The sequence below is a fragment of the Pseudophryne corroboree genome, unplaced genomic scaffold, assembly GCF_028390025.1.
Source record: "Pseudophryne corroboree isolate aPseCor3 unplaced genomic scaffold, aPseCor3.hap2 scaffold_1397, whole genome shotgun sequence".
Classification (NCBI taxonomy): Eukaryota; Metazoa; Chordata; class Amphibia; order Anura; family Myobatrachidae; genus Pseudophryne; species Pseudophryne corroboree.
Genome location: NW_026968023.1, coordinates 66,513 through 92,806, shown reverse-complemented (window position 1 = coordinate 92,806; position 26,294 = coordinate 66,513). Strand labels below are relative to the sequence as shown.

General features: G+C 42.2%; 4 non-coding genes across 4 annotated transcripts; all 4 read right to left on the bottom strand.

Moving 5' to 3' along the window:
• Positions 1-5,864: 5,864 nt before the first annotated feature.
• LOC134995542 (U1 spliceosomal RNA) lies at positions 5,865-6,028 on the bottom strand. The gene has a single exon (XR_010198295.1). It is a non-coding gene; the product is annotated as a U1 spliceosomal RNA (small nuclear RNA).
• Positions 6,029-6,178: 150 nt separating this feature from the next.
• Positions 6,179-6,342, bottom strand: LOC134995536 (U1 spliceosomal RNA). The gene has a single exon (XR_010198290.1). It is a non-coding gene; the product is annotated as a U1 spliceosomal RNA (small nuclear RNA).
• Positions 6,343-13,149: 6,807 nt separating this feature from the next.
• On the bottom strand, positions 13,150-13,312 carry LOC134995552 (U1 spliceosomal RNA). The gene has a single exon (XR_010198305.1). It is a non-coding gene; the product is annotated as a U1 spliceosomal RNA (small nuclear RNA).
• A 152-nt stretch (positions 13,313-13,464) lies between these two features.
• Positions 13,465-13,628, bottom strand: LOC134995546 (U1 spliceosomal RNA). Its single transcript, XR_010198299.1, has one exon. It is a non-coding gene; the product is annotated as a U1 spliceosomal RNA (small nuclear RNA).
• Between the last annotated feature and the right edge of the window lie 12,666 nt (positions 13,629-26,294).

Below are 26,294 nucleotides of genomic sequence, written 5' to 3'. Positions count from 1 at the left end.
TTAAACCTCCCCTTATATGTGTCAGTCTTTCAATAAAGCTTCGGGCTTGTGATTCCCTCACCCTCTTACACTCCACACCCATAGCCTTATTAACTGTTGTATTATTGTACAGTTTAAATGTATAGTGCAGTTCATGATTTATAGTGTAGGCTGGCCTGTGCTGTAGTTCTTGAACTGTACTATACCATCAGCATTTCTATTGTGTTTTGGCTGTGCCGCAACGCGGTACTTATGTGTGTAATGTTTATGTATGTTTTTTTGCTTCTTTATGTGCATCGGTCCTACAAGTAATGAAAGCTCTTCTCCCATCTCCCTTTTCTGAAAAGCCATTTAATATATGGTTCCCAGATAGGGGACATATCAGATATTGGATTTCAAAAGCATCAAATATCATACCACTTTTATTGCCATCAAAGATAAACATTGATTGTTTTCAGATATTGGCTTGAAAAAGCAGTCTTTATTGACATTAAAAAAAAACATACATAAACATTGCACACATAAATACAGTGTTGCAGCACAGCCAAAACACAATACAAATGCTGACGGTATAGTACAGTTCAAGAACTACAGCACAGGCCAGTCTACACTATAAATCATGAACTGCACTATACATTTAAAGTATACAATAATACAACAGTTAATAAGGCTATGGGTGTGGAGTGTAAGAGGGTGAGGGATTCACAAAACCGAAGCTTTATTGTAACACAGACACATATAAGGGGAGGGTCAATAAATAGAAAGATATCCTTTACTATAGAATGTAGTCCAATCCGACCTCTGTGCTCTTCCACAACTGAAAAACAGATAGTGTTCCCAAGCCTTCCATCCTGGAATATCTTTGGTCTTTCGCCAATGAAGAAAACAATCCCTCCCTCCAGCAGACCCTTCAACCACGATACAAGATCACAGCCAAAAGGCCGAGAAGCAACTACACTTGAGCTTAACAAAAATGGCTAAAACTTAGTGGAGGAAAGTGCAGTGCACCAAAACATAAGCTGACACAATCATGGAGAATGCGCCAGCATATATGCTCTTCTATCTATATTTTGCAAACCTGCTCTTGTCCCCTCCAGCTGCTCTATGTAGATTTAACGTCTGGCAAGGTGCATAACCCACTGACAAGCAGGAACACTCCTGCATGAGTTTTCTCTCTCACTAGCTGGATGATACACAATCATTTGCATGCGCTCCACTTCCGACACACCACCCACCCAACCACCCAGTCACCAGAGCCACCCACAAGCCAACTGGCTCCGTGATTTAATTTGCACAGTGTAGTCATCCAGGCAGCATGTCCTTCTCAATGGAAGGATCTCTGGTTCCATGGAATCTTCCGCATTGGAATGCTGCGGAACAAAAAGGATTTAAATATTCAGCTTGCTAGCATTCAATGTACCTGCGGCTTGGCTCTAGCACATGGGTCTTCATCCTGTGGCCCTCCAGCTGCTGTGAAACTACACATCCCAGCATGCCCTGCCACAGTTTTGCTATTAAGGTATGCTAAAACTGAGGCAGGGCATGCTGGGATGTGTAGTTCCACAGCAGCTGGAGGGTCGCAGGTTGAAGACCCATGTTTTAGCATGCCTGTTCTATGATGCATGTTCCATGATGTCACAATCAGCTTGGAATGGGGTGTCTAGCAGGCATTTGCTGACAGCCACTTGAGGGAGACACACATCAGGAGATGCAGCATATCGGAGGTCTTCGATGCCTTTCCAGCAAATGCACACCACCTGCTGCTGGTCTGGACACAAAACAATGCCCACAATCGAAGTCCCAAAATGCCCAACTACAGGATTCATGTAAGTAGTGAATTTAGGAATGAATTTAGAAGTAGGAAATTAAGTTAGTTCACAAGTACATTCAAATTCAGATCTAAAGACTAAACACAAAACACAAAATAAGACTCCACAGAGCAATTATCAGGTGTCTTTATCAATTGTTGCATTTAAAAAATCAAGCAATTAGGGAACACAATGTTGCGACAATGTAACCCTATTTGCAAAATAGTACTAAATAAGTTTGTCGATGTAAGACATTTGCAAAGGCGCAAACAAAACACGCTGGAAAATGCAACTGAATCTGTTTTTGGAGGTTAGAAAAGATGCAGGATCAAGTAGCTCCATGGGTAGGGTGTTTGATTAGAATTCAACAGGTTATAGGTTTGAATCCTGGGTATGATAGTTTGAGGTGTTATTTAATAAAGTATGTTTATATATTAGTCACACATGGCTTACTTGTACAAATGGCATGTCACCAGTTAGTGCTGACTGCTGATATGCCATTTGCACTAAAACAAATTAAAATGGTAAAAGTTATTGTACTTTAAGTAAAAATAAAAGCTAAAATATCAATCCCAGTTTTGGATTACTTTAATGAACAAAAAAAAAATGCATATAGCAAAGGATAGTTTCAATCTGCCTACCTCTGGGTTATGGACCCAGCATGCTTCCATTACAGTACTCTGCTGCACATGTAAGTGCAAGAGATCCTGAAGCACTCACTCATCATGGGAAAGTACCAATGTGTTTCTTCATTGGTTGATGGAAGAAACATCTTACAAAAACTCTCCACATTATTGACTTTTTAAAATGTTTCTAGGAATCGTTCTAGATGAATGCTTATTAGCCTTTGTCAGTATGGACTTTCACAAAGTGTTGCTGTGGCGCAATCAGTTACTGTGTAAGGCTATTAACCAAAAGGTTGGTGGTTCAATCCCACCCAGGGACGTAATTGACCTTGTTATCAGATTTTGGTGATCTTTATGTAGACAAGTGAAAATTTCAAACCCCCTCTTATGGTGTAGGGTACCTGGCCTTCTCTGATGTAATCAGAGTTAGATTTGATTCAGTGATTTTATAAAAACAGCTAGGAAGCACAATTTAGCAGTGGGTTGCAGAGAAAAAGAAATATGCTGGCAAAAAAATCCAATTGAGTGATTAAACAGCTTTTCATTTTCTGGCTTTATTTTTATGCTAACAAATTTGTTCTCTGAAAAGTGTCCACAAAGCCAAGTTTCTGATTAACACATTTGTAGGGATGGTTTTTAACCTATTACTAAATTAAACTTGCTTCATTGGAAAGGCAGCAAGATGCATCCTCATTTCAATATCTACTGAAATAATACAGGTTGACACCAGGAAACATTAACGCCACTGCATCCTTTGTGCTTTCTCATGTGGAAGTCTGTTTAATGTGAAAACAAGGTGATATCTAATTAGCACACAGGTAAGGAATTAAGAAAATCTTTATTTAAGGGTGAAGATGTTTCTCACAAAATCGTTGCCCCAATGCATCATTGAAATTCAAGCTGGAAAGATGATTTTAATATATCACTTGTACATTTTGTATTGCTCTTCTGGTGACAATGTAGTTTGTTTTTGTCAATTACCATTTTAATAATCGGGTAAAGAAAATTAAGTGGATTTTTGAAAGAAAACAATACTGTCAATATACTATTAAAACAAATGAAAATGGTAAAAGTTATTGTACTTTAAGTAAAAATAAAAGAGCAAAAATATCAATCCCAGTTTTGGATTACTTTAATTAACAAAAAAAAAAACGCATATAGCAGAGGATAGTTTCAATCTGCCTACCTCTGGGCTATGGACCCAGCATGCTTCCATTACAGTACTCTGCTGCACATGTAATTGCAAGAGATCCTGAAGCACTCACTCATCATGGGAAAGTACCAATGTGTTTCTTCATTGGTTGATGGAAGAAACATCTTACAAAAACTCTCCAGATTATTGACTATTTAAAGTTTTTCTAGGAAACGTTCTAGATGAATGCTTATTAGCCTTTGTCAGTATGTACTTTTGCAAAGTGTCGCTGTGGCGCAATCAGTTAGTGTGTACAGCTATTAACCAAAAGGTTGGTGGTTCAATCCCACCCAGGGATGTAATTGACCTTGTTATCAGATTTTGGTGATCTTTAAGTAGACAAGTCAAAATTTCAAAAACCCCTGTTATGGTGTAGGGTACCTGGCCTTCTCTGATGTAATCAGAGTTAGATTTGATTCAGTGATTTTATAAAAACAGCTAGGAAGCACAATTTAGCAGTGGTTTGCAGAGAAAAAGAAATATGCTGGCAAAAAAATCAAATTGAGTGATTAAACAGCTCTTCATTTTCTGGCTTTATTTTTATGCTAACAAATTTGTTCTCTGAAAAGTGTCCACAAAGCCAAGTATCTGATTAACATCTTTGTAGGGATGGTTTTTCACCTATTACTAAATTAAACTTGCTTCATTGGAAAGGCAGCAAGATGCATCCTCATTTCAATATCTACTGAAATAATACAGGTTGACACCAGGAAACATTAACGCCACTGCATCCTTGCTGCTTTCTCATGTGGAAGTCTGTTTAATGTGAAAACAAGGTGATATCTAATTAGCACACAGGTAAGGAATTAAGAAAATCTTTATTTAAGGGTGAAGATGTTTCTCACAAAATCGTTGCCCCAATGCATCATTGAAATTCAAGCTGGAAAGATGATTTTAATATATCACTTGTACATTTTGTATTGCTCTTCTGGTGACAATGTAGTTTGTTTTTGTCAATTACCATTTTAAAAATAGGGTAAAGAAAATTAAGTGGATTTTTGAAAGAAAACAATACTGTCAATATACTATTAAAACAAATTAAAATGGTAAAAGTTATTGTACTTTAAGTAAAAATAAAAGAGCAAAAATATCAATCCCAGTTTTGGATTACTTTAATTAACAAAAAAAAATGCATATAGCAGAGGATAGTTTCAATCTGCCTACCTCTGGGTTAAGGGGCCCAGCATGCTTCCATTGCAGTACTCTGCTGCACATGTAAGTGCAAGAGATCCTGAAGCACTCACTCATCATGGGAAAGTACCAATGCGTTTCTTCATTGGTTGATGGAAGAAACATCTTACAAAAACTCTCCAGATTATTGACTTTTTAAAGTTTTTCTAGGAAATGTTCTAGATGAATGCTTATTAACCTTTGTCAGTATGTACTTTTGCAAAGTGTCTCGGTGGTGCAATCGGTTAGTGTGTTTGGTTATTAACCAAAGGGTTGGTGGTTCAATCCCACCCAGGGATGTTATTGACCTTGTCATCAGATTTTGGTGATCTTTAAGTAGACAAGTCAAAATTTCAAACCCCCTCTTATGGTGTAGGGTACCTGGCCTTCTCTGATGTAATCAGAGTTAGATTTGATTAAGTGATTTTATAAAAGAACAGCTAGGAAGCACAACTTAGCAGTGGGTTGCAGAGAAAAAGAAATACGCTTGCAGAAAAATCCAATTGAGTGATTAAACAGCTCTTCATTTTCTGGCTTTATTTTTATGCTAACTAATTTGTTCTCTGAAAAGTGTCCACAAAGCCAAGTATCTGATTAACACCTTTGTAGGGATGGTTTTTCACCTATTACTAAATTAAACTTGCTTCATTGGAAAGGCAGCAAGTGATGTCATCCAAGCAGTGGGTCAAAGTTGGCTTCAACCCTCGTCTGCTTATGAAAAGAGAAAAGGGATATGCAGGGCATGGCGGCCTTTTGCGACGCTTGGATGACCCCTAGTTCGCATTAAACACCCCCACCCTCCTTCGGTGTGGGGCTCATATTGGCCATGCCCCAGCCCCTGAAGCATTCAAGCTGATTTCTTGCAGCAGCTGGGTACTGTAACAGCTCCAGAGCTGCTCTGTAAGGCAAGTAAAAGGGTGTGGGCCCTGCAGCACTACCTGTAGTTTGCATTGTGCATTGGAAGGCACAAAGTAAGCAGACGGGAGGAGAAGTCAGGATAGTGCACAAGGTTATAGAAGGGAGGGGCTCAAGAAAAGAGAAGTGGAAACAGACAGCATACTAGGCTGGAGAGAGACCTGAGACAAAGAGATCTGAATTATACGAGAGCCGTCCAGGGGAAACACAAATTATGCAGTCAAGTTTCCCACATTTGGGGAAATCGCAAGGGGCAGCACACCCAGAGTGCAATGGGTGAGCCTTGCCCTGGGAGAAGCACCTTCATGATCATAGTATCTCACCTGGCAGGTTAGTAGGAGTTGGGCTAGAGCTGGGGAGGGTCGCTGCTCGGGCACTACCTTTCAAGTGAAGGAGATCCAACTGAGGCAGCACAAGGTAACTCTCAAAAGAAGAACAAGGCTAGAGGAAGATCTGAGACAAAGAAATCTGACTTTACCAGAGCTGACCAGAGGAAAGCACAAACACAGTCCACCACTACCACAAATAATGCAGTCGAGTTTCCCACATTTGGGGAAATCACAGGGGTCAGCATACCCAGAATGCAATGAATGAACCTCACCCTGGGAAAACAATCTTCATGACAATAGTATCTCCTATGCAAAATAAGTGTCAGATTGTGTTTGGTCTGTGTCCCCGGAGGGGGCGCTAGTGGGTCAGTGGAGGTAGGAGGAAAGAGACGAGGAGGTTGTAACACGTTCTTGCGCATGAGCGCAATGGTATTTATTCAGCAGATAATTATAACAGAAATGCAGCAGAAATAATAGCAGATGAAAAAGTCAATACTTGAAATGATAACAAAGTCTATGGCAATGGGTGATAGGTGAATTGAGAAATCATATCCAGAATTATAAACAACGGAATGAAAGTCAATGGAATGATTCTGGTGTGGGAACCAGAGCAGGGTTTAAAACGGAGAACTAAGACAGATGATAAGTATTGCAAACCTGAGCATTAGCAGGAGACCAACTCACAGTGCAGGTGATGGGGCACTGGCAGCAGCAAGCTGTGTCACAGGTGGAGGAAATGAACACACCTGGAGTTTAGTCTTCAACCGCAGGCTGAAGCACACATGGTGGTGATGAGTGTGAAGCCCAATGCAGGTTGCTGGTATTGCTGAGCCTTGAAGTTCCACGGGAGTAAGCAGAATCACCAGGAGTATAAGTTCTAGCAGGAACTCAGGAGAGACAGGAGCTGATCCTTTCATGCAGGTTGTCAGAATGACACAAAGTCCAGGATGCCTGTGAGGTGAAACTGTGCCTCCTATATACCCCATGGTGTGCAGGGATTGGATGGAGAAAAGGAAAGTGGGTGCGGCCACGCACCGGATTGGCCGCAGCATACTAGCTGTTTGGAGACTGTCATGGCGGCGCCCACGCCGCGGCCTAGCGGGGACGCGGAGCGCACACGCCCGCTGGTTCAGGAGTGCCCCCAGGATCCAGATGATGTCCCATGGCAGGGGCATAGGTGACAGGTGACCGCAGGGAGCCAGGACGGAGTCCGCAGCGGCGGACGGATGCCAGTCTGGTAAGACGATTCCTGACAGTACCCCCTCCTTTAGGGGTGGACACCGAACACCCACGTGGTTTGGAGGGATAAGTACTGTGGAAAACACGGACCAACCTAGGAGCATGGACATCAGATGAATTCACCCAGCTTCTCTCCTCTGGGCCATAACCGAACCAATCGACCAGGTACTGGAGACGTCCATACCGGCAACGAGAGTCCAGAATCTTGCTGATCTCAAATTCCACGCCCCGCTGAGTTCGAACCTTGGGACCTGCTGGAAGAGTATTCTGGAAGCGGTTTAGGACTAGAGGTCTGAGGAGAGAGATGTGAAAGGCATTAGGAATACGAAGTGTAGGTGGTAACTTTAACTTGTAAGCCACTGGGTTGATGACACTCTCAATAGGGTAAGGACCAATGAAGCGTGGTGCGAACTTCATGGATGGAACCCTGAGACGAAGGTTGCGGGTTGATAACCAAACCCTGTCCCCCGGTTTCAAATGGGGAACCGCACGTCTCTTACGGTCGGCATAGACCTTGTAACGACTGGAGGCTTTTTTGAGGGAAACGTGGATTCTTTTCCAAATGGAGGAAAACTGGGTCAGAGCAGTAGTGGCAGCAGGAACATCTACGTGAGGAAGTTCTTGAAACTCAGGTACTCGGGGATGTTGCCCATAGACTGCAAAGAAGGGTGTCGTGTCTGTAGCAGTGTGGTAACGAAAGTTATGGGCAAACTCGGCCCATGGGAGCAGATTAAACCAATCATCCTGGGAGGATGTCACATATAGCCGTAGGAAAGTCTCAAGTTCCTGATTGACTCTCTCTGTCTGCCCATTCGTCTGAGGATGGTATGAAGACGAGAATTTCAATTTTATCTGCATGGCAGAACAGAGGGCCCTCCAAAACCTAGCAACAAACTGTACCCCCCGATCAGATATTATTTCGGAGGGTAACCCGTGTAAACGGAAGATCTCCTGTAGGAAGATCTGGGCTAGTTTCGGGGCAGAAGGGAGACCTTGGAGAGGAACGAAATGAGCCATCTTGGAAAATCTGTCCACTACAACCCAAATAGTGTTATGTCCCTGAGAAGGTGGAAGATCAGTAATAAAGTCCATTGATAGATGAGACCAAGGACGACTGGGGACTGATAAGGGTTGTAACTGACCTGCTGGAGACTGACGAGGAGTCTTGTGCTGCACACATTTTGGACAGGATGCCACGAAATCCTGGATGTCCACTTTCATCTTTGGCCACCAATATGACGCAGAAAGGAACTTGAATGTCTTCAGGACACCAGGATGACCAGTAAACTTGGATTGGTGGGCCCAAGCTAGCAACTTGGGACGGAGTTCTGGGGAAACAAAAGTCTTACCCGGAGGTGGAGCTGGAGAGACTTGAGAGGTAGCGAAAACCACGGGACTCAGGATGGAATGTGGCACAGAGTCAGATGTTCCCTCTTCTGATTCCATGGACCGGGATAATGCATCGGCTTTCACATTCTGTGAACCTGGGCGGAAATGAAGCCTGAAATTAAAACGTGAGAAAAACATAGCCCACCTGGACTGGCGGGGGTTAAGGCACTGAGCTGCTTTTAGGTATAGCAGGTTCTTATGATCCGTGAAGATGTTAAACGGATGTTTGGCCCCTTCTAGGAGATATCTCCATTCCTCGAGAGCCAGTTTGATTGCCAATAACTCTTGATCTCCCACGGAGTAGTTAGCTTCTGCAGGTAGAAACTTGCGAGAATAGAATCCACAAGGGTGGACTTTCCCATCAGATCCCTTCTGGGAGAGAACAGCTCCAACCCCAACATTAGAGGCATCTACCTCCAACTCGAACGGCCTGTTGACATCTGGCTGTGACAGCACTGGAGCAGACATAAAGGCTAGCTTGATCTTCCGGAAGGCTGCCAAGGCTTCTTCTGACCAGTTGGAATGATCTGCCCCTTTCCGAGTCAGGTTGGTAATAGGAGCGATGAGAGTGGAGAATCCTCGAATAAATTTTCTATAATAGTTGGCAAAACCCAGGAATCGCTGGATAGACTTGAGGGAGTTTGGAATGGACCAATTGGCAATGGCTTCCAATTTTGCCGGGTCCATCTGAAGATCCGATCCGGAAATTATATACCCCAGGAAGGGTATAGAGGGAACTTCGAAGGTGCATTTGGATAACTTCCCGTAGAGACGGTTCTCACGAAGACGTCGGAGAACTTCACAGACTTGTAGGCGATGAGATGGAAGGTCTTGAGAAAAGATAAGAATATCATCTAAGTAAACAACGAGGTACTTATACAGGACATCACGAAAAATCTCGTTCACGAAGTGTTGGAATACCGCTGGAGCATTACTCAACCCAAATGGCATTACCAGGTATTCATAATGGCCATCTCGAGTGTTGAAGGCTGTCTTCCACTCGTCACCACTCCGGATTCTGATGAGGTTATAGGCACCGCGGAGATCTAACTTGGTGAAGATGCGAGCCCCCTTAACTCTATCAAACAGTTCGGTAATGAGTGGTAAGGGATAACTATTCTTGACAGTAATGTCGTTGAGACCCCGATAATCAATGCATGGACGCAGTCCTCCATCCTTCTTTTTGACAAAGAAGAAACCTGCGCCAGCGGGTGACGATGACGGACGGATGAATCCTTTCTGAAGATTCTCTTTAATGTAGTTACTCATCGCCTCTGTTTCAGGAACAGACAAAGGATAGGTGCGCCCCCTGGGTGGCTTCTTGCCAGGAAGGAGATCAATGGGACAATCCCATTCCCTATGGGGCGGCAGGATATCAGCAGCTTTTTCGCAGAAGACGTCTGCGAAGTCTTGATAGACTGCTGGGAGACTTGGCTGTGACTTCACTTCGGTGGACTTAAGAGGACACACTTGGGCTAAGCAGGATTGATGACAGTGTGAACCCCATGAGGTAAGCTGCAACGTTGTCCAGTCGAACTGTGGGTTATGTAGCTGGAGCCAAGGCATACCCAAGACAATCTCCTGGGTGGCTTGAGGAATGACCAGGAACTTGATAATTTCTGAATGGAGAAATCCAACTCCCAGAACCACTGGGGTAGTTTGATGTGAAATGTTCCCTTTGGTGATTCTACTACCATCCACAGCAGTAATGTAAACAGGACAAGAAAGTTCACAGGTAGACAAGCAGAATTTGTTTACCGCAGCTTGGGAGATAAAATTTCCTGCAGCACCGCAGTCCACTAATGCTGACGCAGACTGGAGCCCAGCAGAAGTTTCTAGCGTCACTGGAAGAATGAGATCCTGTTGAGAAGGAGCTTGACAGAATGATCCCAACTTGACTCCTTCCATACAAGTCAGGACCTGGCGTTTCCCGAACGCATTGTGCAGGAGTTAATTTGATGACCCGCAGCAGCACAGTATAGGCAGAGCCTCTCTCGTATTCTTCTTGCCCGTTCCTCAGGGGTTAGGCGGGACCTATTTACCTGCATAGGCTCGTCAGAAGAAGAGGGAGGCTGAAACTGTACAGGAGGTATGAACCTTACTCTGCGAGACTCACTCCGAGCGCGTTCATTATTGCGTTCGCGGATGCGAGAGTCCAGCTTTATACACAGGGAGATCAAGTCAGACAGTTGAACAGGAATGTCACGGGTTGCCAGTTCGTCCTTGATCCGATCCGAAAGTCCGTGCCAGAAGGTTGCTACCAGAGCTTGGTTGTTCCATTGGACCTCTGCAGCCAACGTCTGGAACTGGATGACATATTGTCCCATGCTTCGATTACCTTGACGAATTTGGATTAGGTCTGCCGAAGCTGATGTTGCACGACCGGGCTCGTCAAAGATCCGTCTAAAGGTTGACACGAAGTCAGAGTAGTTACTGATCAGGGGATCAGCACGTTCCCACAGGGGAGACACCCAATTCAGAGCAGATCCAGAGAGTAAGGAAATGATGTAGGCAACCTTGGACCTTGGTGTAGGAAAGTTATGTGGCAATAACTCAAACTGTATTTCGCACTGGTTTAGGAACCCGCGACATGATTTAGGACTGCCATCATATTTGCTCGGCACGGGCAGGTGCAGACGTGACACTGGAGCTGATGCAGCCGACACAGAAGAACTTACAGCACTGGCAGGTGCTGGGGTAACAGTAGGTGAGAGTACACTTGGCAGAGACTGCTGCAGTGTATCCAATCGGGAGGACATCCCTTGTAGAAAGTGAAGCATCTGCTGCTGCGCAACCTCTTGACCATCCAGACGGGAGACCAGATTTTGCAAGGCCTCTGACCCCACACTCCGTCCACCATCCGAGTCCATCGATCCTGGACTTACTGTCAGATTGTGTTTGGTCTGTGTCCCCGGAGGGGGCGCTAGTGGGTCAGTGGAGGTAGGAGGAAAGAGACGAGGAGGTTGTAACACGTTCTTGCGCATGAGCGCAATGGTATTTATTCAGCAGATAATTATAACAGAAATGCAGCAGAAATAATAGCAGATGAAAAAGTCAATACTTGAAATGATAACAAAGTCTATGGCAATGGGTGATAGGTGAATTGAGAAATCATATCCAGAATTATAAACAACGGAATGAAAGTCAATGGAATGATTCTGGTGTGGGAACCAGAGCAGGGTTTAAAACGGAGAACTAAGACAGATGATAAGTATTGCAAACCTGAGCATTAGCAGGAGACCAACTCACAGTGCAGGTGATGGGGCACTGGCAGCAGCAAGCTGTGTCACAGGTGGAGGAAATGAACACACCTGGAGTTTAGTCTTCAACCGCAGGCTGAAGCACACAAGGTGGTGATGAGTGTGAAGCCCAATGCAGGTTGCTGGTATTGCTGAGCCTTGAAGTTCCACGGGAGTAAGCAGAATCACCAGGAGTATAAGTTCTAGCAGGAACTCAGGAGAGACAGGAGCTGATCCTTTCATGCAGGTTGTCAGAATGACACAAAGTCCAGGATGCCTGTGAGGTGAAACTGTGCCTCCTATATACCCCATGGTGTGCAGGGATTGGATGGAGAAAAGGAAAGTGGGTGCGGCCACGCACCGGATTGGCCGCAGCATACTAGCTGTTTGGAGACTGTCATGGCGGCGCCCACGCCGCGGCCTAGCGGGGACGCGGAGCGCACACGCCCGCTGGTTCAGGAGTGCCCCCAGGATCCAGATGATGTCCCATGGCAGGGGCATAGGTGACAGGTGACCGCAGGGAGCCAGGACGGAGTCCGCAGCGGCGGACGGATGCCAGTCTGGTAAGACGATTCCTGACAATAAGTATGATTTGGGATAGGGCTGGGGAGGGCCGCTGCTCAGGCACATCTCTGTCAAGTAAAGGAGATTCAACTGAGGCAGCACAAGGGAACTCTCATCTGGGGACAACAACTGCAGGGAGAACACATATTTTCAGATGAACATGGGGTGGCAGAAGGCTGCCTAATACTGAAGCACACCCAAACAACAAACCAAATGCAACAACTAGTGCAAGCATTCCTGGGGGATGGCCTGCAGCAGATGGATTTGAATATGGTGATGTCATCCAAGCAGTGGGTCAAAGGTGGCTTCAACCCTTGTCTGCATATGAAAAGAGAAAAGGAGCGTGCAGGGCATGGAGGCCTTTTGTGGTGCTTGGATGACCCCTAGTTGGCATTAAGCACCCCCACCTTCCTTCGGTGTGGGGCTCATGTTGGCCATTCCCCAGCCCCTGAAGCATTCAAGCTGATTTCTTGCAGCAGCTGGGCACTGTAACAGCTCCAGAGCTGCTCTGTAAAGCAAGTAAAAGGGTGTGGGCCCTGCAGCACTACCCGTAGTTTGCATTGTGCATTGGGAGGCACAAAGTAAGCAGACGGGAGGAGAAGTCAGGATAGTGCACAAGGGTATAGAAGGGAGGGGCTCAAGAAAAAAGAAGTGGAACCAGACAGCAAACTAGGCTGGAGAGAGACCTGAGACAAAGAGATCTGAATTACATGAGAGCCGACCAGGGAAAACTCAAATTATGCAGTCAAGTTTCCCACATTTGGGGAAATCGCAGGGGCAGCACACCCAGAGTGCAATGGGTGAGCCTTGCCCTGGGAGAAGCAACTTCATGATCATAGTATCTCACCTGGCAGGTAAGTAGGAGTTGGGCTAGAGCTGGGGAGGGTCGCTGCTCGGGCACCCCCCTGTCAAGTGAAGGAGATCCAACTGAGGCAGCACAAGGGAACTCTCGAAAGAAGAACAAGGCTAGAGGAAGATCTGAGACAAAGAAATCTGAATTTTACCAGAGCTGACCAGAGGAAAGCACAAATACAGTCCCCCACTACCACAAATAATGCAGTCGAGTTTCCCACATTTGGGGAAATCACAGGGGTCAGCATACCCAGAATGCAATGAATGAACCTAACCCTGGGAGAACAATCTTCATGACCATGGTATCTCCTATGCAAAATAAGTATGATTTGGGATAGGGCTGGGGAGGGCCGTTGCTCAGGCACATCTCTGTCAAGTAAGTTGCATTTGATTTGTTGTTTGGGGGTGCTTCAGTATTAGGCAGCCTTCTGCCCTACCATGTTCATCTGAAAATATGTGTTCTCCCTGCAGTTGTTGTCCCCAGATGAGAGTTCCCTTGTGCTGCCTCAGTTGAATCTCCTTTTGGAGAAGACCTCAATAAGATTGTAGCTGATCTGGCTACTGCTAAAACAGCTTGCCTACCTAGTATGACTCCTACCACGCAGAAGGCTAAAAGTACTTTTCTTGGCCCTTTCATCCTCCAGGTAAAGCGTACCCAAGGTCAGGCATACCCAAAGCAAGCTCATGTTTCCAGACCTGCCAAGCCCAGACTGAAGCAATCCTGGGCTGCCCATCAGCCTGCTTCCAAAACGGACAAGCCTGCCGCATGACGGTGCAGGCCTCCCTCTGGGGGATCCCAGGGTGGGGGGCCCGACTTCTAGGTTTGGCAAAGAAAGGTATAATTCTAAGCTAGAGAATTCTGTTTGGAGCTCACCTTGTACTTTGTGAAGAAATAATCAGCATTGTGGCTGAGCAGATACATGTAGTGTGTGGCTGCAAACTGCATGGATCTGCTGCGTTGTAATGCTGATTCTTTTTTTTTGCAAAGTACCAATAGCTTCATATAATGTTCACAATTTTTATGCAGGATCAAATAGCTCAATAGGTAGGGTGTTTGATTAGAATTCAACAGGTTATAGGTTTGAATCCTGGGTATGGTAGTTTGAGATGTGTTATTTAGTAAAGTATGTTGTTCTGACTGCCGGCATCCTATCACCTGGGATATCATACTAAATAAATGGAGTTGATCAAATTTTTTTTTTTTTTTTTAACTAGGGACAATTTCCAGATACTTCCCTTTATAACTGAGATTGCCCCCTGGAACTTCACATCAGTTGACAACTATGCATGAGTGGGCAGTGCTTGCCCTGGATCTGTCCACCCATTTATGTGCCGCCATAAAATAAAGCATGACTAACAGTTATCCTGGGCGTACACTACACAATTATCTGTCAGGCTATCTATCCAGTCTGGATGGTTGGAATGAAAATCTGGTAATGTATAGGAGCAAATGTCAATTAACCATTTGCTCCCAAACACTAGAAAAGTGGTCAAAAATGGTCATTACACAAATTGGTTAAACCCAAAATTTAACCAATTTGTTTAGGGGACCATTTTTGTCCATTTTTTAGTGTTTGAGAGTAAATCGTTGATGGTCATTTGCTCACATAGATAACCGGATTTCTATTCCAACCAGCCAGTGTTGGAGAGATGGTCTGCCAGATTACATAATGCATACCAGAGCCATAACTAGACTTTTTGGTGCCCTGTGACAGAGAATTATATGCCCTCCCCCCCATTTTTGCAATATGGACAAAAGGCGCATGCCTTGTGGGGAAGGGGCATAACAAGATTGGTCTCAGAGAAAGCACATGAGATATGAAGATATATCTAGTATACTTGACACTCAATGGTTTGTGGTATTGCAGGGGTGCCCTCCTTAAATGCATATACAGTCACACATGGCATGTTTGTGTAAATGGCATATCAGCAGTCAGCACTAACTGGTGACATGCCATTTGTACAAGTAAGCCATGTGTGACTAATATATAAACATGCTTTATTAAATAACACCTCAAACTATCATACCCAGGATTCAAACCTAAAACCTGTTAAATTCTAATCAAACACCCTACCCATTGAGCTACTTGATCCTGCATCTATTCTAACCTCCAAAAACAGATTCAGTTGCATTTTCCAGCGTGTTTTGTTTGCGCCTTTGCAAATGTCTTACATCGACAAACTTATTTAGTACTATTTTGCAAATAGGGTTACATTGTCGCAACATTGTGTTCCCTAATTGCTTGATTTTTTAAATGCAAAAATTGATAAAGACACCTGATAATTGCTCTGTGGAGTCTTCTTTTGTGTCTACTTCTTATCTACATTTAATTCCCTACCTATAATCAAGGCATTTTTAAATGCTGGGTGCTGCCAGGACGTGAGGCCTACCTAGTCTTTAGATCTGAATTTGAATGTACTTGTGAACTAACTTAATTTCCTACTTCTAAATTCATTCCTAAATTCACTACTTACATTAATCCTGTAGTTGGGCATTTTGAGCCTTCAATTGTGGGCATTGTTTTGTGTCCAGACCAGCAGCTGGTGGTGTGCATTTGCTGGAAAGGCATCGAAGACCTCCGATATGCTGCATCTCCTGATGTGTGTCTGCCTCAAGTGGCTGTCAGCAAATGCATGCTAGACACCCCATTCCAAGCTGATTGTGACATCACGGAACATGCATCATAGAACAGGCATGCTAGAACATGGGTCTTCAACCTGCGACCCTCCAGCTGCTGTGGAACTACATATCCCAGCATGCCCTGCCTCAGTTTTAGCATACCTTAAAAGCAAAACTGTGGCAGGGCATGCTGGGATGTGTAGTTTCACAGCAGCTGGAGGGCCACAGGATGAAGACCCATGTGCTAGAACCAAACCGCAGGTACATTGAATGCTAGCAAGCTGAATGTTTAAATCCTTTTTGTTCCGCAGCATTCCAATGCGGAAGATTCCATGGAACCAGAGATTATTCCATTGAGAAGGACATGCTGCCTGGATGACTGCACTGTGCAAATTAAATCACGGAGCCAGTTGGCTTGTGGGTGGCTCTGGTGACTGGGTGGTTGGGTGGGCGGTGTGTCGGAGGTGGAGCACATGCAAATGAATGTGTATCATCCAGCTAGTGAGAGAGAAAACTCATGTAGGAGTGTGCCTGCTTGTCAGTGAGTTATGCACCTTGCCAGACGTCAAATCTACATGGAGCAACTGGAGGGGACAAGAGCAGGTTTGGAAAATATAGACAGAAGAGCATATATGCTGGTGCATTCTCCATGATTGTGTCAGCTTATGTTTTGGTGCACTGCACTTTCCTCCACTAAGTTTTAGCCATTTTGTTTAAACGCAAGTGTAGTTGCTTCTCGCTCTTTTGGCTGTGATATTGTATTGTGGTTGAAGAGTCTGCTGGAGGGATTGTTTTCTTCATTGGCGAGAGACTGAAGATATTCCAGGATGGAAGGCTTGGGAACACTATCCGTTTTTCAGTTATGGAAGAGTTGAAAGACCGGATTGGACTACATTCTATAGTAAAGGGTATCTTTGTATTTATTAATCCTCCCTTTATATGTGTCTGTCTTTCAATAAAGCTTTGGGCTTGTGATTCCGTCACCCTCTTACACTCCACACCCATAGCCTTATTAACTATTGTATTGTTTAAATGTATAGTGCAGTTCATGATTTATAGTGTAGGCTGACCTGTGCTGTAGTTCTTGAACTGTACTATACCGACAGCATTTGTATTGTGTTTTGGCTGTGCTGCAACACAGTACTTATGTGTGTAATGTTTATGTATGTTTTTTTGCTTCTTTATGTCAATAAAGACTGCTTTTTCAATCCAATATCTGAAAACAATCAATGTTTATCTTTGATGGCAATAGAAGTGGTATGATATTTGCTGCTTTTGAAAGGCAATATCTGATATGTCCCCTATCTGGGAACCATATATTAAATGGCTTTTCAGAAAAGGGAGATGGGAGAAGAGCTTTCAGTACTTGTAGGACCGATGCACATTTCCTATTCTAGCCTCCAAAAACAGATTCAGTTGCATTTTCCAGCGTGTTTTGGATGCGCCTTTGCAAATGTCTTACATCGACAAACTTATTTAGTACTATTTTGCAAATAGGGTTACATTGTTGCAACCTAATTGCTTGATTTTTTAAATGCAACAATTGATAAAAACACCTGATAACTGCTCTGCGGAGTCTTATTTTGTGTCTACTTCTTATCTACATTTAATTCCGTACCTCTAATCAAGGCATTTTTAAATGCTGGCGGCTGCCAGGACGTGAGGCCTACCTAGACTTTAGATCTGAATTTGAATGTACTTGTGAACTAACTTAATTTCCTACTTCTAAATTCATTCCTAAATTCACTACTTACATGAATCCTGTAGTTGGGCATTTTGGGACTTCGATTGTGGGCATTGTTTTGTGTCCAGACCAGCAGCAGGTGGTGTGCATTTGCTGGAAAGGCATCGAAGACCTCCGATATGCTGCATCTCCTGATGTGTGTCTCCCTCAAGTGGCTGTCAGCAAATGCCTGCTAGACACCCCATTCCAAGCTGATTGTGACATCACGGAACATGCATCATAGAACAGGCATGCTAAAACATGGGTCTTCAACCTGCGACCCTCCAGCTGCTGTGGAACTACACATCCCAGCATGCCCTGCCTCAGTTTTAGCATACCTTATAGCAAAACTGTGGCAGGGCATGCTGGGATGTGTAGTTTCACAGCAGCTGGAGGGCCACAGGATGAAGACCCATGTGCTAGAGCCAAGCCGCAGGTACATTGAATGCTAGCAAGCTGAATATTTAAATCCTTTTTGTTCCGCAGCATTCCAATGCGGAAGATTCCATGGAACCAGAGATCCTTCCATTGAGAAGGACATGCTGCCTGGATGACTACACTGTGCAAATTAAATCACGGAGCCAGTTGGTTTGTGGGTGGCTCTGGTGACTGGGTGGTTGGGTGGGTGGTGTGTCGGAGGTGGAGCACATGCAAATGATTGTGTATCATCCAGCTAGTGAGAGTGAAAACTCATGCAGGAGTGTGCCTGCTTGTCAGTGGGTTATGCACCTTGCCAGACGTTAAATCTACATAGAGCAGCTGGAGGGGACAAGAGCAGGTTTGCAAAATATAGATAGAAGAGCATATATGCTGGCGCATTCTCCATGATTGTGTCAGCTTATGTTTTGGTGCACTGCACTTTCCTCCACTAAGTTTTAGCCATTTTTGTTAAGCTCAAGTGTAGTTGCTTCTCGGCCTTTTGGCTGTGATCTTGTATTGTGGTTGAAGGGTCTGCTGGAGGGAGGGATTGCTTTCTTCATTGGCGAAAGACCAAAGATATTCCAGGATGGAAGGCTTGGGAACACTATCCGTTTTTCAATTGTGGAAGAGTTGAAAGACCGGATTGGACTACATTCTATAGTAAAGGATGTCTTTCTATTTATTAATCCTCCCCTTATATGTGTCAGTCTTTCAATAAAGCTTCGGGCTTGTGATTCCCTCACCCTCTTACACTCCACACCCATAGCCTTATTAACTGTTGTATTATTGTACAGTTTAAATGTATAGTGCAGTTCATGATTTATAGTGTAGGCTGGCCTGTGCTGTAGTTCTTGAACTGTACTATACCGTCAGCATTTCTATTGTGTTTTGGCATTGCCGCAACGCGGTACTTATGTGTGTAATGTTTATGTATGTTTTTTTGCTTCTTTATGTGCATCGGTCCTACAAGTACTGAAAGCTCTTCTCCCATCTCCCTTTTCTGAAAAGCCATTTAATATATGGTTCCCAGATAGGGGACATATCAGATATTGCCTTTCAAAAGCATCAAATATCATACCACTTTTATTGCCATCAAAGATAAACATTGATTGTTTTCAGATATTGGCTTGAAAAAGCAGTTTTTATTGACATTAAAAAAACATACATAAACATTACACACATAAGTACAGTGTTGCAGCACAGCCAAAACACAATACAAATGCTGACGGTATAGTACAGTTCCAGAACTACAGCACAGGCCAGCCTACACTATAAATCATGAACTGCACTATACATTTAAACTATACAATAATACAACAGTTAATAAGGCTATGGGTGTGGAGTGTAAGAGGGTGAGGGATTCACAAAACCGAAGCTTTATTGTAACACAGACACATATAAGGGGAGGGTCAATAAATAGAAAGATATCCTTTACTATAGAATGTAGTCCAATCCGACCTCTGTGCTCTTCCACAACTGAAAAACAGATAGTGTTCCCAAGCCTTCCATCCTGGAATATCTTTGGTCTTTCGCCAATGAAGAAAACAATCCCTCCCTCCAGCAGACCCTTCAACCACGATACAAGATCACAGCCAAAAGGCCGAGAAGCAACTACACTTGAGCTTAACAAAAATGGCTAAAACTTAGTGGAGGAAAGTGCAGTGCACCAAAACATAAGCTGACACAATCATGGAGAATGCGCCAGCATATATGCTCTTCTATCTATATTTTGCAAACCTGCTCTTGTCCCCTCCAGCTGCTCTATGTAGATTTAACGTCTGGCAAGGTGCAGAACCCACTGACAAGCAGGCACACTCCTGCATGAGTTTTCTCTCTCACTAGCTGGATGATACACAATCATTTGCATGCGCTCCACTTCCGACACACCACCCACCCAACCACCCAGTCACCAGAGCCACCCACAAGCCAACTGGCTCCGTGATTTAATTTGCACAGTGTAGTCATCCAGGCAGCATGTCCTTCTCAATGGAAGGATCTCTGGTTCCATGGAATCTTCCGCATTGGAATGCTGCGGAACAAAAAGGATTTAAATATTCAGCTTGCTAGCATTCAATGTACCTGCGGCTTGGCTCTATCACATGGGTCTTCATCCTGTGGCCCTCCAGCTGCTGTGAAACTACACATCCCAGCATGCCCTGCCACAGTTTTGCTATTAAGGTATGCTAAAACTGAGGCAGGGCATGCTGGGATGTGTAGTTCCACAGCAGCTGGAGGGTCGCAGGTTGAAGACCCATGTTTTAGCATGCCTGTTCTATGATGCATGTTCCATGATGTCACAATCAGCTTGGAATGGGGTGTCTAGCAGGCATTTGCTGACAGCCACTTGAGGGAGACACACATCAGGAGATGCAGCATATCGGAGGTCTTCGATGCCTTTCCAGCAAATGCACACCACCTGCTGCTGGTCTGGACACAAAACAATGCCCACAATCGAAGTCCCAAAATGCCCAACTACAGGATTCATGTAAGTAGTGAATTTAGGAATGAATTTAGAAGTAGGAAATTAAGTTAGTTCACAAGTACATTCAAATTCAGATCTAAAGACTAAACACAAAACACAAAATAAGACTCCACAGAGCAATTATCAGGTGTCTTTTTCAATTGTTGCATTTAAAAAATCAAGCAATTAGGGAACACAATGTTGCGACAATGTAACCCTATTTGCAAAATAGTACTAAATAAGTTTGTCGATGTAAGACATTTGCAAAGGCGCAAACAAAACACGCTGGAAAATGCAACTGAATCTGTTTTTGGAGGTTAGAAAAGATGCAGGATCAAGTAGCTCCATGGGTAGGGTGTTTGATTAGAATTCAACAGGTTATAGGTTTGAATCCAGGGTATGATAGTTTGAGGTGTTATTTAATAAAGTATGTTTATATATTAGTCACACATGGCTTACTTGTACAAATGGCATGTCACCAGTTAGTGCTGACTGCTGATATGCCTTTTGCACTAAAACAAATTAAAATGGTAAAAGTTATTGTACTTTAAGTAAAAATAAAAGCTAAAATATCAATCCCAGTTTTGGATTACTTTAATGAACAAAAAAAAAATGCATATAGCAAAGGATAGTTTCAATCTGCCTACCTCTGGGTTATGGGCCCAGCATGCTTCCATTGCAGTACTCTGCTGCACATGTAAGTGCAAGAGATCCTGAAGCACTCACTCATCATGCGAAAGTACCAATGTGTTTCTTCATTGGTTGCTGGAAGAAACATCTTACAAAAACTCTCCAGATTATTGACTTTTTAAAGTTTTTCTAGGAAACGTTCTAGATGAATGCTTATTAATCTTTGTCAGTATGTACTTTTTGCAAAGTGTCAATGTGGCGCAATCGGTTAGTGTGTTCAGCTATTAATCAAAAGGTTGGTGGTTCAATCCCACCCAGGGACGTAATTGACATTGTAATCAGATTTTGGTGATATTTAAGTAGACAAGTCAAAATTGCAAACCCCCTCTTATGGTGTAGGGTACCTGGCCTTCTCTGATGTAATCAGAGTTAGATTTGATTAAGTGATTTTATAAAAAAAACAGCTAGGAAGCACAATTTAGCAGTGGGTTGCAGAGAAAAAGAAAAATGCTGGCAGAAAAATCCAATTGAGTGATTAAACAGCTCTTCATTTTCTGGGTTTATTTTTATGATAACAAATTTGTTCTCTGAAAAGTGTCCACAAAGCCAAGTATCTGATTAACATCTTTGTAGGGATGTTTTTTCACCTATTACTAAATTAAACTTGCTTCATTGGAAAGGCAGCAAGATGCATCCTCATTTCAATATCTACGGAAATAATACAGGTTGACACCAGGAAACATTAATGCCACTGCATCTTTGCTGTTTTCTCATGTGGAAGTCTGTTTAATGTGAAAACAAGGTGATATCTAATTAGCACACAGGTAAGGAATTAAGAAAATCTTTATTTAAGGGTGAAGATGTTTCTCACAAAATCGTTGCCCCAATGCATCATTGAAATTCAAGCTGGAAAGATGATTTTAATATATCACTTGTACATTTTGTATTGCTCTTCTGGTGACAATGTAGTTTGTTTTTGTCAATTACCATTTTAATAATCTGGTAAAGAAAATTAATTGGATTTTTGAAAGAAAACAATACTGTCAATATACTATTAAAACAAATTAAAATGGTAAAAGTTATTGTACTTTAAGTAAAAATAAAAGAGCAAAAATATCAATCCCAGTTTTGGATTAATTTAATTAACAAAAAAAAATGCATATAGCAGAGGATAGTTTCAATCTGCCTACCTCTGGGTTATGGACCCAGCATGCTTCCATTACAGTACTCTGCTGCACATGTAAGTGCAAGAGATCCTGAAGCACTCACTCGTCATGGGAAAGTACCAATGTGTTTCTTCATTGGTTGATGGAAGAAACATCTTACAAAAACTCTCCACATTATTGACTTTTTAAAATGTTTCTAGGAATCGTTCTAGATGAATGCTTATTAGCCTTTGTCAGTATGTACTTTTGCAAAGTGTCGCTGTGGCGCAATCAGTTAGTGTGTAAGGCTATTAACCAAAAGGTTGGTGGTTCAATCCCACCCAGGGACTTAATTGACCTTGTTATCAGATTTTGGTGATCTTTAAGTAGACAAGTCAAAATTTCAAACCCCCTGTTATGGTGTAGGGTACCTGGCCTTCTCTGATGTAATCAGAGTTAGATTTGATTCAGTGATTTTATAAAAACAGCTAGGAAGCACAATTTAGCAGTGGGTTGCAGAGAAAAAGAAATATGCTGGCAGAAAAATCCAATTGAGTGATTAAACAGCTCTTCATTTTCTGGCTTTATTTTTATGCTAACTAATTTGTTCTCTGAAAAGTGTCCACAAAGCCAAGTATCTGATTAACATATTTGTAGGGATGGTTTTTCACCTATTACTAAATTAAACTTGCTTCATTGGAAAGGCAGCAAGATGCATCCTCATTTCAATATCTACTGAAATAATACAGGTTGACACCAGGAAACATTAACGCCACTGCATCCTTGCTGCTTTCTCATGTGGAAGTCTGTTTAATGTGAAAACAAGGTGATATCTAATTAGCACACAGGTAAGGAATTAAGAAAATCTTTATTTAAGGGTGAAGATGTTTCTCACAAAATCGTTGCCCCAATGCATCATTGAAATTCAAGCTGGAAAGATGATTTTAATATATCACTTGTACATTTTGTATTGCTCTTCTGGTGACAATGTAGTTTGTTTTTGTCAATTACCATTTTAATAATAGGGTAAAGAAAATTAAGTGGATTTTTGAAAGAAAACAATACTGTCAATATACTATTAAAACAAATTAAAATGGTAAAAGTTATTGTACTTTAAGTAAAAATAAAAGCTAAAATATCAATCCCAGTTTTGGATTACTTTAATGAACAAAAAAAAATGCATATAGCAAAGGATAGTTTCAATCTGCCTACCTCTGGGTTATGGGCCCAGCATGCTTCCATTGCAGTACTCTGCTGCACATGTAAGTGCAAGAGATCCTGAAGCACTCACTCATCATGCGAAAGTACCAATGTGTTTCTTCATTGGTTGCTGGAAGAAACATCTTACAAAAACTCTCCAGATTATTGACTTTTTAAAGTTTTTCTAGGAAACGTTCTAGATGAATGCTTATTAGTCTTTGTCAGTATGGACTTTTTGCAAAGTGTCTCTGTGGCGCAATCGGTTAGTGTGTTCAGCTATTAGTCAAAAGGTTGGTGGTTCAATCCCACCCAGGGACGTAATTGACCTTGTGATCAGATTTTGGTGATATTTAAGTAGACAAGTCAAAATTGCAAACCCCCTCTTATGGTGTAGGGTACCTGGCCTTCTCTGATGTAATCAGAGTTAGATTTGATTAAGTGATTTTATAAAAAATCAGCTAGGAAGCACAATTTAGCAGTGGGTTGCAGAGAAAAAGAAAAATGCTGGCAGAAAAATCCAATTGAGTGATTAAACAGCTCTTCATTTTCTGGCTTTATTTTTATGATAACAAATTTGTTCTCTGAAAAGTGTCCACAAAGCCAAGTATCTGATTAACATCTTTGTAGGGATGGTTTTTCACCTATTACTAAATTAAACTTGCTTCATTGGAAAGGCAGCAAGATGCATCCTCATTTCAATATCTATGGAAATAATACAGGTTGACACCAGGAAACATTAACGCCACTGCATCTTTGCTGTTTTCTCATGTGGAAGTCTGTTTAATGTGAAAACAAGCTGATATCTAATTAGCACACAGGTAAGGAATTAAGAAAATCTTTATTTAAGGGTGAAGATGTTTCTCACAAAATCGTTGCCCCAATGCATCATTGAAATTCAAGCTGGAAAGATGATTTTAATATATCACTTGTACATTTTGTATTGCTCTTCTGGTGACAATGTAGTTTGTTTTTGTCAATTACCATTTTAATAATCGGGTAAAGAAAATTAATTGGATTTTTGAAAGAAAACAATACTGTCAATATACTATTAAAACAAATTAAAATGGTAAAAGTTATTGTACTTTAAGTAAAAATAAAAGCTAAAATATCAATCCCAGTTTTGGATTACTTTAATGAACAAAAAAAAAATGCATATAGCAAAGGATAGTTTCAATCTGCCTACCTCTGGGTTATGGGCCCAGCATGCTTCCAGTGCAGTACTCTGCTGCACATGTAAGTGCAAGAGATCCTGAAGCACTCACTCATCATGCGAAAGTACCAATGTGTTTCTTCATTGGTTGCTGGAAGAAACATCTTACAAAAACTCTCCAGATTATTGACTTTTTAAAGTTTTTCTAGGAAACGTTCTAGATGAATGCTTATTAGTCTTTGTCAGTATGTACTTTTTGCAAAGTGTCTCTGTGGCGCAATCGGTTAGTGTGTTCAGCTATTAATCAAAAGGTTGGTGGTTCAATCCCACCCAGGGACGTAATTGACCTTGTGATCAGATTTTGGTGATATTTAAGTAGACAAGTCAAAATTTCGAAAACCCCTGTTATGGTGTAGGGTACCTGGCCTTCTCTGATGTAATCAGAGTTAGATTTGATTCAGTGATTTTATAAAAACAGCTAGGAAGCACAATTTAGCAGTGGGTTGCAGAGAAAAAGAAATATGCTGGCAAAAAAATCCAATTGACTGATTAAACAGCTCTTCATTTTCTGGCTTTATTTTTATGCTAACAAATTTGTTCTCTGAAAAGTGTCCACAAAGCCAAGTATCTGATTAACATCTTTGTAGGGATGGTTTTTCACCTATTACTAAATTAAACTTGCTTCATTGGAAAGGCAGCAAGATGCATCCTCATTTCAATATCTACTGAAATAATACAGGTTGACACCAGGAAACATTAACGCCACTGCATCCTTGCTGCTTTCTCATGTGGAAGTCTGTTTAATGTGAAAACAAGGTGATATCTAATTAGCACACAGGTAAGGAATTAAGAAAATCTTTATTTAAGGGTGAAGATGTTTCTCACAAAATCGTTGCCCCAATGCATCATTGAAATTCAAGCTGGAAAGATGATTTTAATATATCACTTGTACATTTTGTATTGCTCTTCTGGTGACAATGTAGTTTGCTTTTGTCAATTACCATTTTAATAATCGGGTAAAGAAAATTAATTGGATTTTTGAAAGAAAACAATACTGTCAATATACTATTAAAACAAATTAAAATGGTAAAAGTTATTGTACTTTAAGTAAAAATAAAAGAGCAAAAATATCAATCCCAGTTTTGGATTACTTTAATTAATAAAAAAAAATGCATATAGCAGAGGATAGTTTCAATCTGCCTACCTCTGGGTTATGGACCCAGCATGCTTCCATTACAGTACTCTGCTGCACATGTAAGTGCAAGAGATCCTGAAGCACTCACTCATCATGGGAAAGTACCAATGTGTTTCTTCATTGGTTGATGGAAGAAACATCATACAAAAACTCTCCACATTATTGACTTTTTAAAATGTTTCTAGGAATCGTTCTAGATGAATGCTTATTAGCCTTTGTCAGTATGTACTTTTGCAAAGTGTCGCGGTGGCGCAATCAGTTAGTGTGTAAGGCTATTAACCAAAAGGTTGGTGGTTCAATCCCACCCAGGGACTTAATTGACCTTGTTATCAGATTTTGGTGATCTTTAAGTAGACAAGTCAAAATTTCAAACCCCCTGTTATGGTGTAGGATACCTGGCCTTCTCTGATGTAATCAGAGTTAGATTTGATTCAGTGATTTTATAAAA